Source organism: Mesocricetus auratus, unplaced genomic scaffold (assembly GCF_017639785.1).
Source record: "Mesocricetus auratus isolate SY011 unplaced genomic scaffold, BCM_Maur_2.0 Super-Scaffold_100014, whole genome shotgun sequence".
NCBI classification, from domain to species: Eukaryota; Metazoa; Chordata; class Mammalia; order Rodentia; family Cricetidae; genus Mesocricetus; species Mesocricetus auratus.
Window position 1 is genome coordinate 6,947,199 of NW_024429197.1, and position 16,488 is coordinate 6,963,686.

Consider the following 16,488-nt stretch of genomic DNA (forward strand, 5'->3'; position numbering starts at 1 on the left):
ATGTATTGAGTTTGAGACTAGTCTGAACTACACAGAGACCCTGACAAAAAGAAAAAGTTCTGACAATACTATCCTCATTTTAGAGATCAGAAAATCTAATCTCTAAGGTTTAGCAATTTGCAGCTAATAACATGGCTGAGATTTGAGTCCAAATTGGAACTTAAATTCTTGCTTCTTTTCACTTAAACCTCTCTCCATCCCATTCTCCATACTAAGACTGGCAAAAAGACATTTAATAAATGTTTGTTCAATCTATGAGAACTAAGCAAGATCATTTTAATTCAGACTCAAGAGTGTTGTCTAGACTCAGATTCTTCAGTTCTAATTTTACTTTGGGGTGGTGAGGTATAAGGATCAAGTCAGGCAGCCTGACTGCGTAGTAAAACCTCTCAAATCAGAAAGAAAAAAAGGGAAGGAAGGACGGAGGGAGGGAGGGAGGGAGGGAGGGAGGGAGGGAGGGAGGGGGGGGGGAGGGAGGCTGACAAGATAAGACCCAAACTCATAAAATTCCCTTTAAATATTAAGTAATGGAAAACAACTTTTCCAGTTAAATATGGACTCAATATAATCCATTATTACAGAAGTTGGGAGGGGATAGTTTTTGATGGGTTTTGTTGATTGAGAAGCAGTCTCAATATTTTAGCCAGGATGACCTTGAACTTGTGGATTTAAGCAATCCTGCCACCTCAATGGTGGCAGGTGTATACCACCAAACCAGAAGGGAATTTGGATATAAAGTAAGTCAACTCATAAGAGGAACTAAAGGGGAAATGTAAAATAAAATGTAAATTTAAATAAGTTTAAACTTAAAATTGTGATAAATTCCCTTGCTCCTCCATCTAACAGTGGTATCCTACCCTAAAGTTCAAATTTGACAATACCTATAAAAACACCACTACAGTGGTATGTAAAATTATCAAGTATATACTAAACCTTGATAGCAGAGTAAAAGCTTACTAAAAAGACTCAGCCCACAAAGGCCAGCATTACAGCCCTCCAACATCTGAAGTACTGACATAAGTATCTTAAATTCCAACTACTTCAGAAAGGTTTACTCTCCAACATTTTTTCCCCAGTGTTCTCTCTCTAACAGCACCAGTCAATAGTCAAGACTGGGATATACATCTAATCATACACTGTTTTATTGTGAGAAGGGTTTTCAGCTATTACCACATACTGGGGATGGAAGATGATGGGGACTGCACTCCCCTATATCCAAATAATAATTCCCTCCTTTCATGTTACGGCTTTTACCCACTTTTGACATACGTTGTCAGATCTGTTAAATCAAACTTGGGGGAAGGAGGGATAACATGACAACTCCAAATGACATCTGAAACCCTTTTTAGGGGAAGACAATAAACACTATCAGCATATGCCTAATGCTGGGCCTATTCTTTTATAAGCAAATAAAAAAAAGCAAATCAGCCAGACATAAAAACATCCAATGATCTCAAATTTAAGAGGACATCAAGACTACCAGCCCAATTATCTCTTTACCACCTGCTTTCCCTCTCTGAATGAACAGGACTTAAAATGGGATCCCATCAGTGGCTCCAGCACTGCTGGTGGCTCCTGTACCTGCATGAGCTCTGGCAGGAGCAGACTGCAAATGTACCTCCCTCCTGTAGCCATGGACCCACGTGTCCATAGCTGCATCTGCTAGGATACATCCAGTAAGTGCAACCTGTACCTGATATGGGAAAGCCCTGCTCCAACACATCAACAGTAACATTCACAAAATTGGATTGGATTTGTTTTCAATATAACTCTAAACACTCATTTTTCTATAAAATATCTGGATAATAGTCACTGACATGAAAAGAAAACATCAGTTCTAATTAATGCCATGAAGTAGTTTTTCCTGTTGATAAACTATTGAGATTGTTTTAAAATAAAGTTTTTTTTTAAGTGGGTGAAAGAGAAACTGTTTGGGAGCTACTAGGATTGTGTGTTACATGTGTGATTATATTTTATATTTTGGTTGTGAGCCTAGACTTTAACAGCTGAGCCATCTCTCCAGCCTGTGATTATATTTTAAATAAAGAATAAGACTTAAAATTATCATTAAGCCCACCATTCTCATTTCCAGCTCTCAAACATAAAGACCATTGCTCTATCAAAACTCACATTATAGCAAGGACAGTAAATTTTGCAATACATTTCAACAACCACCTTCAACTTTCCCTATCCATCTCTAAACACCAAAGACCCCAACTACTAAGCAGCTGCTAATAATATGAACTCTTCCCTAAGGATACATCACTTGAAAGAGCCTTCCCATTCATTTTCAGAATATACTTCTGTATCTATGTATAAACCATGTAACAGAATCCAATTAGATTGGTATCTGCAAGTAATCTAGGCTGTAAGTTTCAAAGAACAAGTATACACAGTAGGCAATAACATTAACTGAATAAGCAGATTTAACACACAGTAAATTATAAAGAAGCATCGACAAAGATACAGAATAAAGTCTAAATCGCTTAGCTTGTCACTCAAGTCCTGACACCCCCCTCCCAACTTTAGCTTTTTTATGTAATACAACTTGGATTTCTCCATGTCTTCCCATCACATAAAGTAACAGACTGAATCTGGTTATTATTACCTTCTCCTACCTCATGACCTACCATATCCCATCACTCTATCTGATCTCTTTCTCTTCTCCTACACACATTCAGCTAAGCCTTAGTGTCTTCCTAATATCACTTCCTATGGCTTCTATCGCCTTGTAATTTAAGTCACAGGTCAAATGTCATTTCCTCAGACTTGCCTTACCTAATGATGATTCTGGCTAAGAGTCTCTCCTAACATGTCTAAGCGGGTTAGAAATTTTAGTAGCTATATGCAAAATTATACTAATATGTTTGGGAGGGGATTGTTTGTTTGAGACAGGGTTTCTCTGTGTAGCCCTGGCTGTCCTGTAACTTGCTCTGTATACCTGGCTGGCTTGAAACTCAGAGATCCACCTGCCTGTGCCTCCCGAGTGCTGGGACTAAAGGTGTATACCACCAACCACCTGGCCTACTGGTTTTTGTTGTTGTTGTTGTTGCTGTTACTGCTTTCTCACCCAAAAAATGTGTAAACTCTACAAAGATTTTGCTAGTGTTGTTTACTGCTGCATTCAATGCCCAGAATACTGATGATATACAAAAGGTAGTCAATAAATATTAACTACACAAGCAATGTATTTGTTCACTCTTACCCAAAAACTGCAGTTTTCCTTAAGAGCATTAGCAATGTTTTCTACTTGTCTATTTTCCAAATTTCCACAGGATTTAACAGATTGAAAGTATGGGAGTGACTAAAATTTTTAATTACAGAGCCAAGAAAGACTTTGCTTTTCTGGATTGTCCTCCAATCTGTTAGCATCTTGAAGTCAACAAATACAAATTAAGTACCTACTATAAGCCAGGCATTATTCACTAAGTATCTACCATAAGCCAAGTTAGGCTGCATTCTAGTTTTGTCGTTGTTGTTTTTAAGATTTATTTCTTTTTATGTGCACTAGTGTTTTGCCTGCATGCATATTTGTGTAAGAGTATCAGGTCCCCTGGAACTGGAGTTACAGACAGCTGTGAGCTGCTATGTGGGTGCTGGATATTGAACCTGGGTCCTCTGAAAGAACAGCCAGTGTTCTTAACCCCTGAACCATCTCTCGAACCCCCTATTTGGTTTTGTTTTTTAATTTATGTCCCTCATCGATTTTTTTTTAATTTTGCAGAGGTGGGAAACAAATACAGAGCTTCATGTATGATAGAAAAGTGCTCTACCACTCAGCTCTCAGCCCTGGTATTCTGAAAGATCTAACCCTGGAACATAAGACAAAGAAGCTCTGAACCTTCCCCCTAGTCCCAGACTGGTGATCTCACACTTTACTGACCAATGGAATGTAAATCGTTATTGCTACCTGTAAGGAACCACTTAAAACACACTGGTATTTTTTATGTCAAGAGACCACAGTGAGGATTTTATGTTCAATTACACCAGTATTTCTTTAGTTATTATACTTCCCTTTTTAAAAGATTTATTTATGCATAAGAGTGTTTAGCCTGCCATGCATGTCTGTGTACCATGTGCAGGCGGTGAAAACACAGAGGACAGAGAAAGGAATCTGATCACCTGAAACTGGAGTTACACTTGTGGGCTGCCAGGTAGGTGCTGGGAACTGACAGAGCAGCAACTGCTGAACTATCTCTCCAGCACCTAATTATTGTACTTTAAAAGAATAGTTTTTAAAAACCCAAAACTAAGCAGGTGGATCTCTGTGAGTTCAAGACCAGCCTGGTCTAAAGAGCTAGTTCCAGGACCGAGAAGCCTTGTCTGGAAAACAAAAACAAAAACTGGCATTCCTAAGAAATCTGGAGGCATCTGGACTGAGGAAGCTTTTGTTTTTTTATAGACAGGGTTTTTTTTGTGTAACAGCCCTGTCTTTCCTGGAACTCATTTTGTAGACCAGGCTGGCCTGGAACTCACAAAGATCTGCCTGCCTTCCTCCCGAGTGCTAACATTAAAGATGTGAGCCACTATACCTGACAAGAAACTATTTTTCTTGATGTGAAAATACAGTAGTTGTAGTAGATGGCCTTCATTCTAGGTTACACATCTGAAGTTTATCAAGTAGTTCAGAACAAAAAAGTATTTAAAGTTTTTCCAGTGATGGTGATTTCAAAACAGGTTTAATATATAACTAGACTATAATTGATTTAGAGAATACTAAGAGGACTCAGAAAACATTAAAACATAAGAAGTATTGACAAAGAGGGTACGGAATAGGAAAACCTTCTCAGGGCCAAAACAACTAACAGGATCAAGCCCATTCTTCCCGAGCAGAAAAACTAAACCACAGAACTGTAGTGACAATGTATTGGAAAAGGATTTTGTAAATGTATGTGGATTTTGAAAATACAACTCAATTATTACTACTGTTGCTACTTAATTAATCAGAGCTACCAAAGTAATAACTCATTCAGGCAAAGACTATCGAAGGACAATAAATGCATTTGGTTAAGAATAAAACATTCCCATTGTCTCCAAGTCGGTCCACAATTTCTTACAAACGGAAGTAGGTACCTACACAATGAAAAGATCAAACAGACTGACACTGCCTGTCTTTATATGACAAAAGAAAAATGCACAGCATCATCAAGCCAAAATTTATCATTAATTTCCTCGCCATAAGTTTTCCCTGTTATCTAAACGTGAGAAAATGAGCTAAATCCGATTTATGGGACAACTGACCAGGACTCTTAAAAACATTTCACTACAGAGACACACAAAAGTTTGGGAATGCTGTTATAGATCACGGATCTAAAAGCTCAAGTTTTATTGGAGCACAGCCCCTAACAAGAAAGAGACTCTACAGCCCACAAAGATGAAAATCCTTACATCTTTAGACAAAAAGTTGGCCGACTGCAACTCATAAGAGATATAACAACCAAATGTAACAAGAGCTCTTTAAGGTAGATCTTGAACCAACAGAAGTCCTAAAGAACATTTAGAGAACAAGGAGTAAGTCAGATAAGAACAAAAATTAAATAGCATATGAATGCTGAATGCTAAGGTATTTATTAAGTATTTATGAATAATATATTCAACTTTCTTCCAAATGTTTCAGATGGGGAAGAGTATGTAAGAAAAAAATAAATAAAGCAAACATGTATTAACAAGCATGGAATCTAGGTCAGTGGTTCTCAAATTTTTAGATCTCATGTCTCCTTTACTTTAAATCATTAATGGACTTTTAAAACTCTCTTTCTTAAAATTCTTTGACTAGTTTTTCACTTTGAATCAATCTTTTGCCCTTGTAAAACCCACACTGGTTATTTGAAAATGCTGATTCACTAAGGTGACAAAAACAAAGCAAAACAAATACCAGACCTTTCACCGTGCATTCCATTTTCAGTATCAAAAAACACTGGTTTTTTTTTTTTCTTCTTTTTTTCTTTTTTGGTTTGCTTTGCTTTGGTTTTTGGAGACAGGATTTCTCTGTGAACACCCCAGGCTAATCCCACAAATCCATGAGAACTACTGGTGTGTATGAAAGGCTTATGGATCCTCACAATACTACTGATTCAACTGCTTCACTTAGGAAACTTCAGAATATAAAACTGGGGCCCTTAGTGGGAAGCCACTCTAGTTAATGCACCCTGAAGGTTGAAGCAAGTTTGAGGCCAGCCTGAGTGAGCTAAATAGGAAGACTTTGCCTTTAAAAAGGAAAAATCAGGGAGAGAGGAGGCTGGAGAGGTGGCTCAGCGGGTAAGAAAACACTGGCTGCTCTTCCAGAGTTCTTAAGTTCAATTCCCAGCCACCACATGGTGGCTCACAGCCATCTATTATGGGATCTGATGCCCTCTTCTGGCATAAAGTCAATACAACACTCATATACATAAATCTTAAAAAAAAAGAAAAGAAAGTTTAACATCATTAGTCACTAAGTAAATCAAAACCACTTTAACCCCACAAGTGGCTATTTAAAAAAAAAAAGACATGCATTACAGCAATATGGAAAAATGAAAATCAACTGAAAATGACACAAACACTGAGAAGACTGTCATGTCAGCAGTTCCTTAAAACATAAAACACAGTGACTATATAACCCTGTATCTCTATCCTAGGTATGTACCAAAGACATGGGAAGTTCCAAATAGACATAAAGTAAAAACAACCCAAATGAGAAACAAAATCAGAATTTACCAGGCATGCCTATAATCCCAGAACTCAGGAAAAGAGAGGTAGGAAGGAGGATAACAAATTTGAGGTTGGCATAATTACATAATTCCAGGCCAATTAGGGCTATCCTATATAGCAAGATTCTGTTCTGCCCCCCAAAAGGCATTACTATGCTCTAAAAATACATACCAATACATATTGCAATAGAAAAAAACTTTAAAAACACTACAGTAGTCAAGTTTAGTGGTTCACCCTGTAACCCCAGTACTAGAAGGTAAAAGAAAAGAGGATCAGGAGTTCAAGGTCATCCTCAGCTACAAATCAAGTTTAGAGCCAGTTTGGAGCCCGGCATTGGTGGCACACGCCTTTAATCCCAGCACTCCAGAGGCAGAGGCAGGAGGATCTCTGTGAGTTGGAGACCAGCCTGGTCTACCGAGCAAGTTTCAGAACAGCCTCCAAAGCAGAAACCCTGTCTCAAAAAACAAACAAACAAAAACCCTATCATACACACACACACAAAAAAAAAAATCTAAAAGAAAACACTATATCAAGTGAAAGAGGTCAAACACTCTCAAACATGAGTTGACAAGAAGGGAAAAAAAAAGACATTTATATGAAATGTCCAGTACAGGCAAATCCATAGACACAGAAAGTGATGGATAGTTTAAGAGACATGGAGAAGAGCAGAGTGACTGCTAGTGGGCATGTGATTCCTTTTTGAGGTGGTAGAAATGTTCTGAAATCAGACAGTAGTAATGGTTGCACAACTCAGAGAATATATTTTAAAAGACCACTGTATCAGGCCTGCTCTAGCTGCTGAGGAGGCTTAGGGATGGAAGATTCCAAGTTCAAGTCCTGCTTGGGCTACAGAGTATGTCTGTGGCCAGCCTGGGTGACATAACAAGATCATATCTCAAGAAAAATGAATGTAGCTCAATGACAGAACACTTGCCTAGCATGAGGCCCTGGATTTGGTCCCTAGCACAATGGAACTGGAAGAACAGAGAAGAAAAGAAAGAGTGGGTGGGATGAGGAAAGAGCTAGGCACAGTGACGCACCTTCAACCCCAGAACTCAGGAGGCAGAGGCAGGTGGGTCTCTGTGAGTCAGAGGCCAGCCTGGTCTACAGAGTCAAGACAGCCAGCACCACATAGTGGGACCTGAGATCCTGTCTCAAAAAAAAAAAGACAAGACAGACAATAGTGGCACAAGTGACATATGCCTTTAATCCCAGTACTTGAGAAGCAGAAACAGAGAGACAGGAAGACCCTGAGTTTTAAAGACAGAGAGACCCTTTCTCAAAAAAAAAAAGAGGAAAGGAAGGAAAAGAAAAAAGGGAAGACTGACTAAGACTACTGAACTGAACATTTAAAATGATGAATTTTATAGTATGGGAATTGTAATACATATATATGGACAGGAGTTAGTTATTGTTTTGAGACAGTCTTTCTATGTTGCCCAGGCTGGTCTCCAACTCCTAGGCTCAAGAAATGCTCTCAACTGCTCAGCCTCCTGAGCAGCTGGGACTTGAAAGCACAGGTGAAGCACCTAGCTCTTTCCTTTCTCTTTAAAGGTACATACAAATTCTAAGGTATCATTCTTTTTTTTTTTTTTTTTTTTTTTTGGTTTTTCGAGACAGGGTTTCTCTGTATTGTCTTGGAGGCTGTCCTGGAACTCGCTTAGTAGACCAGGCTGGCCTCGAACTCACAAAGATCCACCTGCATCTGCCTCCCGAGTGCTGGGATTTAAGGTGTGTGCCACCAACACCCGGCTCTAAGGTATCATTCTTACTCATTAATTCTAAAATGGGAAAGTAAAAATACCAACACAAAGTGAAAGTGTCAAAGTCTCAATGTATTGAGTAGCCATACACTGGTAAACACTCTGCTTCTATGACCCTTGTAGTCTATTATAACGACATAATTAAGCAGCTAAGTACAACACAATGTGTTAAGTATAACAAAAACAGATGACAAAGTACAGAAGAAATTTATTTTAGACTAGTAAGGGTTTCAGGTAGATGATGATGACTCTAGATGTTGGGGGTAGGCAGAAGTTACCACCAGGAAGATAATGGGAGGAAAAGAGCAGTCAAGTCCATGGACTGGTGTCATGTATCTGTGATAATGGCTTTTAAAAATGCAACAAACAACAGGGCGGTGGTGGCACACACCTTTAGTCCCAGCGCTTGGGAGGCAGAGATAGGCGGATCTATGTGAGTTGGAGACCAGCATGGTCTACAAGAGTTAGTTCCAGGACAGCCTCCAAAGCCACAGAGAAACCCTGTCTCAAAAAAAAAACAAACAAACAACTTCTACAAGGTTTTATATAAAACTTTCATGATGAAACTTAAGCTGATTTTTTAGAATAAATGAAACTATTTTTTAAAAGCAGAGAAGACTAGGTAAATGGTTCAGTAGATAAAGTACTTGCCATGCCAGTCTGATGATCAGAATGTGATCCCCAGGACCCAGATAAAAGCCAGATGTAGCAGTGCAAGCAGCTCTAACCCCAGAGCGCACCTACCACGAGATGGAAGGCAGAGGAAGGAGAATCTTTGAACATGGGGGCCAGCTGGCCTGGCTTACTCAGAATAAAAGAGACCCAGTCTCAAATAGTGGAAAGGTAGACCTGCACCTGAGGTTGACCTCTGACCTTCACACGAGTCAGGCACTTGCACATCCACACATGCTCTCTAGCACACACACAAACAAGCCACACACAGAGGTCATAGGCATTAGACCTGAGATAAAACTAAAGAAATGATGAGAAGTAGGCAAAATATAACTGGAAATACAAGTATTTGCTTCAGCAAAACTAAAGTAACCCAAACAGATTGTTGAAGTAGTATTGACTAATTGCTGGCAATGGTATGATTTGGGAATGCTGGCTAACAAATGAGTCATCTGCGAGGAAGTAATCTCAATTGAGAAAATGACAGCCGGGAGGTGGTGGGGCACGCCTTTAATCTCAGCACTCGGAGACAGAGGCAGGCGGATCTCTGTGAGTTCCAGGACAGGCTCCAAAACAATACAGAGAAACCCTGTCTGGAAAAACAAAACAAAACAAAAAGCTACATTTTCATTAGAATTTACCATTAAAAAGCAAAACTGAGATTAAACCCAGGGCTCCCAAAACTAAAGCTCTCTCTTCCATATATTTCACCTATCCTCAGTTATTATCAACCTAATTCAATGTGCTTTGATTCTTACATACCCTGAATAGCCAGTGAATGACTAAGGAATAGCCTCTCACATAGACTAAACACATACATCTCCTGAAGACATTGTACAGGACACAAGAGAAGGCTACAGCTGGACAAACTCTAGAACTGAATTCTTTACAAGGGCCACATGCCTCCAATTCTACAGTCTAGACTGTGGAAGAGATGCAATGGAAATGAAAATGACGAGTCCAACCAAATCCAGTTACTGCAGTGATCATGCAGTGCATACTGCAGCAAAGTCATATGCTGGCAGCTGAGACGGGCCAAAGAAAGAAGGAAAAAAAGAATCTACAAACACTTGGGTCCTACAGTTCTAAGAAGCTACAGAAAACTGACAAAAGAGTGGAATTCAGTTCAAGAGCTAAAGCCGCCGGGCGGTGGTGGCGCAAACCTTTAGTTCCAGCACTCAGGAGGCAGAGGCAGGTGAATCTCTGTGAGTTTGAGACCAGCCTGGTCTACAGAGCTAGTTCCAGGACAGCCTCCAAAGCCCTCTCATTCAAAATAGCACAAGTCTAGCTCTGTTGGTAGAGTGCTGACCTAACATGCATGAAGCCCTGGGTTCCATTCTCCACAGCACATAAACAGAGCATAGTGGCACACTGTACTGTGTAATAAGTAGAAGGATCAGAAGTTTAAGGTCATTATCTGCAAGCCTAAAAGGGGAGGACGCAGTAACACAGATTACTCTCACTTATGAAACATCTATCTAAGCCGGGCGTTGGTGGCGCACGCCTTTTATCCCAGCACTCGGGAGGCAGAGGCAGGCGGATCTCTGTGAGTTCGAGGCCAGCCTGGTCTACAGAGCGAGTTCCAGGACAGCCTCCAAAGCAACACAGAGAAACCCTGTCTCGAAAAAGCAAAAAACAAAACAGCTATCTACTAGAGAACTCATTCCAAACTTCTTCCAACCCACTTTCAGATTAGAATTTAAGAATCATCTAAATTTTAGATTTTGTCTTCTGTACTTAGAAAAGTTCCTTGATGGGTTTATTTTTGAAAAATAGAACTAAGTAGACGCTAGATCCTATCTCTCCCTCACAGGAAAGTCATTTGAAAGACATACTAAAGTACTATGAAAGCTCAAAAGTGTAACATAATGACTAATATTTATTATTTACTGCATGACATTCTAAACCCTCCCATAAACTTGTTAAATCTTCATAGGAATCCTATGAAATGCATACCACCATCCTCCTTTTTCTAGTAAGTAAACTAAGGCCAAGAGTTCCTTTCCCAAGTTTACACAAACATGACTTGACAGCTGGAACTCAAACTCAAGCCGTCAGGTCAATGCATTTGTGTATACTACTGAATTAATACGCGTGTAATATAAATCATGTTAGGATATTATGGCACGTGCATTAGGACTCAATAACCTAATTGAACATCCAGCAAATATTTGAATTCTACAATTTATTTTCTAAGACACAAGATCTCGTTATGTAGCCCAGGCTGATCTGGAATTTGAAATGTAGCCTAGAATGGCTCCAAAGTCACTGCTATTCTCCTATATCAGCTTCCCAAGTACTGGGTTTAAAGGGATAAGCCAGCATGCCTAGCTGAATTCTACTTTATTCCCACTACACTACAGTGTCTTTTGTTTTGTTTTGTTTTGTTTTAAATCTGAAATTAAAATGAGACAGATAAATTACATAGGTCAGTGGCTCTAGAGTCACAGAAAGCCAGGTACACAGTATGTCATTTAGTAACAATATGTAACCAGTTACTTGACTGTGCTTCAGTGTCCTCATATTTAAGATAGGTATAATACCTATACCACAGAGAATTTAAGAATTAAGTTCATTATAAACTCAGCACAGTGGCCAGTAATTGCTGTTGTTTTACTCTTAGCCTTCTTAACCATTTGCCATATAAACAAGTTTTAAAAACTTTTGCTCCAAAGCAATCAAGTCATCCTGAATAGGTGAATAAGTATATGTGCACTGGATTTCAAATATCAGCATCTCCATTCCCTGGTACTACTTTTCAATTTTGTGTTTTAGTCAGTGTTGGAGATGGAACCCAGGGCTTCATAAGGTTACACAAATACTCTATCACTGAGCTGCACACCATTCCTTTAAATACTGATTGCCTGACTATATGCTAAAGACTCCTTTTATGTATTTTTCCTAGTGAAACTACAATAGATACAATACTGCTGCTTAGGCGGATCTCTGTGAGTTCGAGACCAGCCTGGACTACCAAGCGAGTTCCAGGACAGCCTCCAAAGCCACAGAGAAACCCTGTCTTGAAAAACCAAAAAAAACAAAAAAAACAAAAAACAAAAAACAATACTGCTGCTTATGTATGCATCTTCCACACACAATTTTTTTATCTTTTTAACTTTTTTAATTTACTTATAGATTACTTATGTATGAGTGTTTGTCTACATGAATATCTGTATATCATGTGCATGCCTGGTTCTCAAAGAGGCCAGAAGAGGGTGTCAGATCCCCAGGAACTAGAGTTATGGGCAGTTGTGAAGTTGTCACATGGATGTTGGGAACTGAACATGGATTACTGCAAAAGCAACAAGTGTTCCTAACCATTAAGTCACCTCTCCAGCCCTTCTTATATTTCTCACATGTAACAATACTACTGCAAACTCATTTCTTAGAACAGTGCTTCTCAACCTGTAGGTGGCAACCTCTTTGGGGTCGTAACTGCATATCAGATATTCTTCATTACGATTCATAACAGTAGCAAAATTACAGTTATGAAGTAGCAATGAAATAATTTTATGGTTGGGGGTCACCAAAACAAAAGGAACTGTACTAAAGAGCCACAGCATTAGGAACAATCTTAGAACTCAGTTTTTAACTTTTTTTTTTTTTTTCAGCTTAAATTTAGATAAGAAACAAGGTTGCTTCACAAGTCAGTTCCAGGTCAGTTTTTACTTTTTTATATATAATTTTTATTGATTCTCTGGGAATTTCACATCATACAACCCCAATTCCAGTCCTTTCATATCCACCCTCCACCCTTGTAGCACCCCAAAATTTAAATTAAAAAAAAAGGAGAAAAAAGGTCTCTCGGTCTTGTTCCTCTATCAATTGTAGTCTTCTCTGGTAGCAGTCACAGCTGTCAAGTCTCCAGTTCTGCCGCTTCCTACCATTCTGTTCCTGCATCTTTCCCGCCTCTCCATCACATGTTCCTTCATCATGGTGGCATGGGCAGCTACAGTGTGTTATGCAGTATACCCCTTTGACCAAGCAGCTTTACTTGCAAATGTCCATTGCAATGACTTGATCTGGTTCAAGGCCCCTGGCTTCTGCTACACCATCAATACTGAACACCACAACTTGTGTTGGATATCCTGCTGTTGCCCACAGGATCATGGAGATCCTGTGGCTATGCTTCCACAGGACTGGTTCATTCACACACTGCAGCAGCTCATAGATGGGGTAGATGTTAGGGTAGGCCAACTCAAAGCCCTGAATCTGGGCCTGTTAGTAGCTGAGTTTGTCAGCCCAGGCCTTCACCAGCACGTGGCCCTCCCTGGAGGGGTAGGACCAGCTCTCATGCCCAGCACCACAGCTGCTGCCTGTCAGCAAGAGGCAGGGTCAGCTCAACAACTTGGTTTCAGGCGGCAGCCCAGACCAACACATCCACATGGCCTTTGGTGGTAACATGGGCCATGGACATCAACACATATCCTGGCTGCAATAGGACCATGGAGCCAGACACGGTTCTTGGCAGCAGCTCAGGCACAGCTATGACCTCAGTGGCTGTGCACGCTCCTCATACTGGTCTGTTCCTCACTGCCGTCACAGCTCCAACTCTCCCTCCCTCTCTCCACAGCACAGGAACCGTTTCGCTTCTTTTCCTCTTCCACCTCTCCATCAGAATTTGTTCATCTTAGTGGTGCTCATGGGGCTAGGGTGGGTGCTTGGGTTGCTTTTAATTTTTTTATTTTGGGGGTGCTAGGGACCCAACTTAGATCCTAATATATGCTAGGGAAGGGTTTGACCACTGAACTCAGTCCCAGCCAATTTTTTTTATTTGATTAGTAAAGTAACCTTACAAGTCACTACATTCAGCTCAGCAAAACATCTCCAAGAAAAGTAATAGTTGTCTTCTTAGAAAAAATTTACTCACCAGACATAGTTGATAACACTTTTGATCCCTGAACTCAGAAAGAAGACACAGGTAGATTTCTATAAAATCCAGGCCAGGCTGCTCTACAGAGCCAGTTCTAGGTCAGCTAGGAGTTATACAATAAGGCCCTCCATCTCTAAAACAAAAACAAAAAAGAAAAATATTTTAAAAGCTTATTTGTACCCTCTCTTAGAACATGTGCTTAATTTTATGCTATCAGACACACAAAACTTACATAGAAAAATAAAACCAAAAACTTAATTTGTTGGAGCAACACTTAGCAAATGGAATGATACAATCAGTAAACTGCATAAAATGAGTATTTGTAATTTTTCAAATGATGGGTCTAGCAGACAGCAAAGGACTAGAAAGAAGACTGTCCCCTTCCCCATCCCATGAGGTGCAGATTCTTCAACTAGCAAAAACAGGTTAATAGTATTCATCCAGAAAAAGGTCACTTTGCATTATGAGTGAGAATACAGAGGAAATGTTGGAAAGATTAAGAATCTGGGACTTGAGGCTGGAGACATGTCTCCACAGTTAAAAGCACCAGCTAGTGGACCTGAGTTCAATTCCTAACACTCACAATGGGTGGTTTGCAACCACCTGTAACTTCTACTCCAGTGGATTCTGACTCTTCTGCCTTTCTGGACACCTGTGCTCACATACATACCTCTCTTTCTCTCTCTCTCTCTCTCTCTCTCTCTCTCTCTCTCTCTCTCTCTCTCTCTCTCTCTCTCTCACGCACGCACGCACGCACGCACGCACGCACACAATAAGAAGAAGAAGAAGAAGAACAAGAACAAGAACAAGAAGAACAAGAAGAACAAGAAGAACAAGAACAAGAACAAGAAGAAGAAGAAGAAGAAGAAGAAGAAGAAGAGGAAGAGGAAGAGGAAGAAGAGGAAGAAGAGGAAGAAGAGGAAGAAGAGGAAGAAGAAGAAGAAGAGGAAGAAGAACAAGAACAAGAACAAGAAGAAGAAGAGGAAGAGGAAGAGGAAGAGGAAGAGGAAGAGGAAGAAGAACAAGAACAAGAACAAGAAGAAGAAGAGGAAGAGGAAGAGGAAGAGGAAGAGGAAGAGGAACAAGAACAAGAACAAGAACAAGAACAAGAACAAGAACAAGAACAAGAAGAACAAGAACAAGAAGAACAAGAAGAATAGAGTATAAAGAAGTAGGACTGGGCCGGGCGTTGGTGGCGCACGCCTTTAATCCCAGCACTCGGGAGGCAGAGGCAGGCGGATCTCTGTAAGTTCGAGACCAGCCTGGACTACCAAGCGAGTTCCAGGACAGCCTCCAAAGCCACAGAGAAACCCTGTCTCGAAAAAACCAAAAAAAAAAAAAAAAAAGAAGAAGAAGTAGGACTGAGCTTTCTAACACTAAGACAAATTCAGTAAAGAGAATTTGTGGGTACTTTTCAATGGTAAAAATTAAGACAGGTAAGTTGGAAGAACTGTGTGACTACAGAGTGCAGCTTGAACAGAAAGACTTATAAGCCAGCTTCTGCACACCACAACACTACATCTTCAGCACTACCCAGTCCAATATTTCTAAAGGGAATGATTTTCAGAAACCACTTTCCCAGAAACTGGACCCTGAAACATTCTTTAATTTGCCAAGAGTAGGAATTTGCTGAACTATCAACAGTTTGTTTGTGTCTTTTTGTTTGTTTGTTGAACTAGACATTTGTTTTTAATCAAAATTTGTTCAAAGTCCTACGAAAAGACAGAAGGAACATTATCCAGAAAATAAATGAAAGCCATCTGACTAGAATTAAGAGTTACAGATCAGCCTTCTTGTAAACCCTCTTTCACACATACACAGCAATGATTTTCAACCTTTCTAACGCTGCAACCTCTACAGTTCTTTATGTTGTAGTGAGCCAACTACGAAATTATTTTTGTTGCTACTTCATGTTTGCTACTGTTATGAATTGTAATATAAATATCTGATATACAGATGGTCTTAGACCCCCCAAAGGGATCATGACCCACAGGTTAAGAACCACTGACATACAGGATGGAAAAACACAGATAATACTAGTTAGTATTTGGATAGCATGTCACCAATTTCAAATACTACCCAATCAGTTATCTCAACTGACCTACTCTTTAATCCTATTTCCATGGACTTGAAATAGTTATCTAAAAGCCGCAGGCATTTCTTAAACCTCTACTGTTAGGAATAATGTGTGGGGAACCTTAGAGGATCCATGGCAGGGGAGGGTGACCAAGGTGGAGGGACAAACATGCCAGGCAGACAGTGCTTAAGTGAGAAGTTTTATTAGAAAGGGGAGGGAAGGAGGAAGAAAAGAAAAGAGAGAGGGAGAGGGAGGAGAGAGAGGGAGACATGAAAAATCCTCCCAGGGGAACAGCAGGAGAATGGGCAGAGGTCTTTCTTTTAAAGGAGTCCTTTGCACCTGGGCTGACCAGAGTACTGCCTGAGTGCATTCTGCCAGGTGACAGGGGCAGGCCATCATAACGCCTGAATCCT

At 40.0% G+C, this 16,488-nt stretch overlaps 1 protein-coding gene across 3 annotated transcripts in view; it reads right to left on the reverse strand.

Moving 5' to 3' along the window:
• Luzp1 (leucine zipper protein 1) overlaps positions 1–16,488 on the reverse strand; it is an 89,456-nt gene that overhangs the window by 47,706 nt on the left and 25,262 nt on the right. For 2 of the 3 annotated variants that reach the window (XM_040756337.1, XM_013121256.3), the window contains exon 2: positions 13,996–14,131. The exons of the other annotated variant lie outside the window; for it this stretch is intronic. The gene's annotated coding sequence lies outside the window, so the exon portion shown is untranslated. The remainder of the gene's footprint in view (positions 1–13,995; positions 14,132–16,488) is intronic. 3 annotated transcript variants of the gene reach the window in all.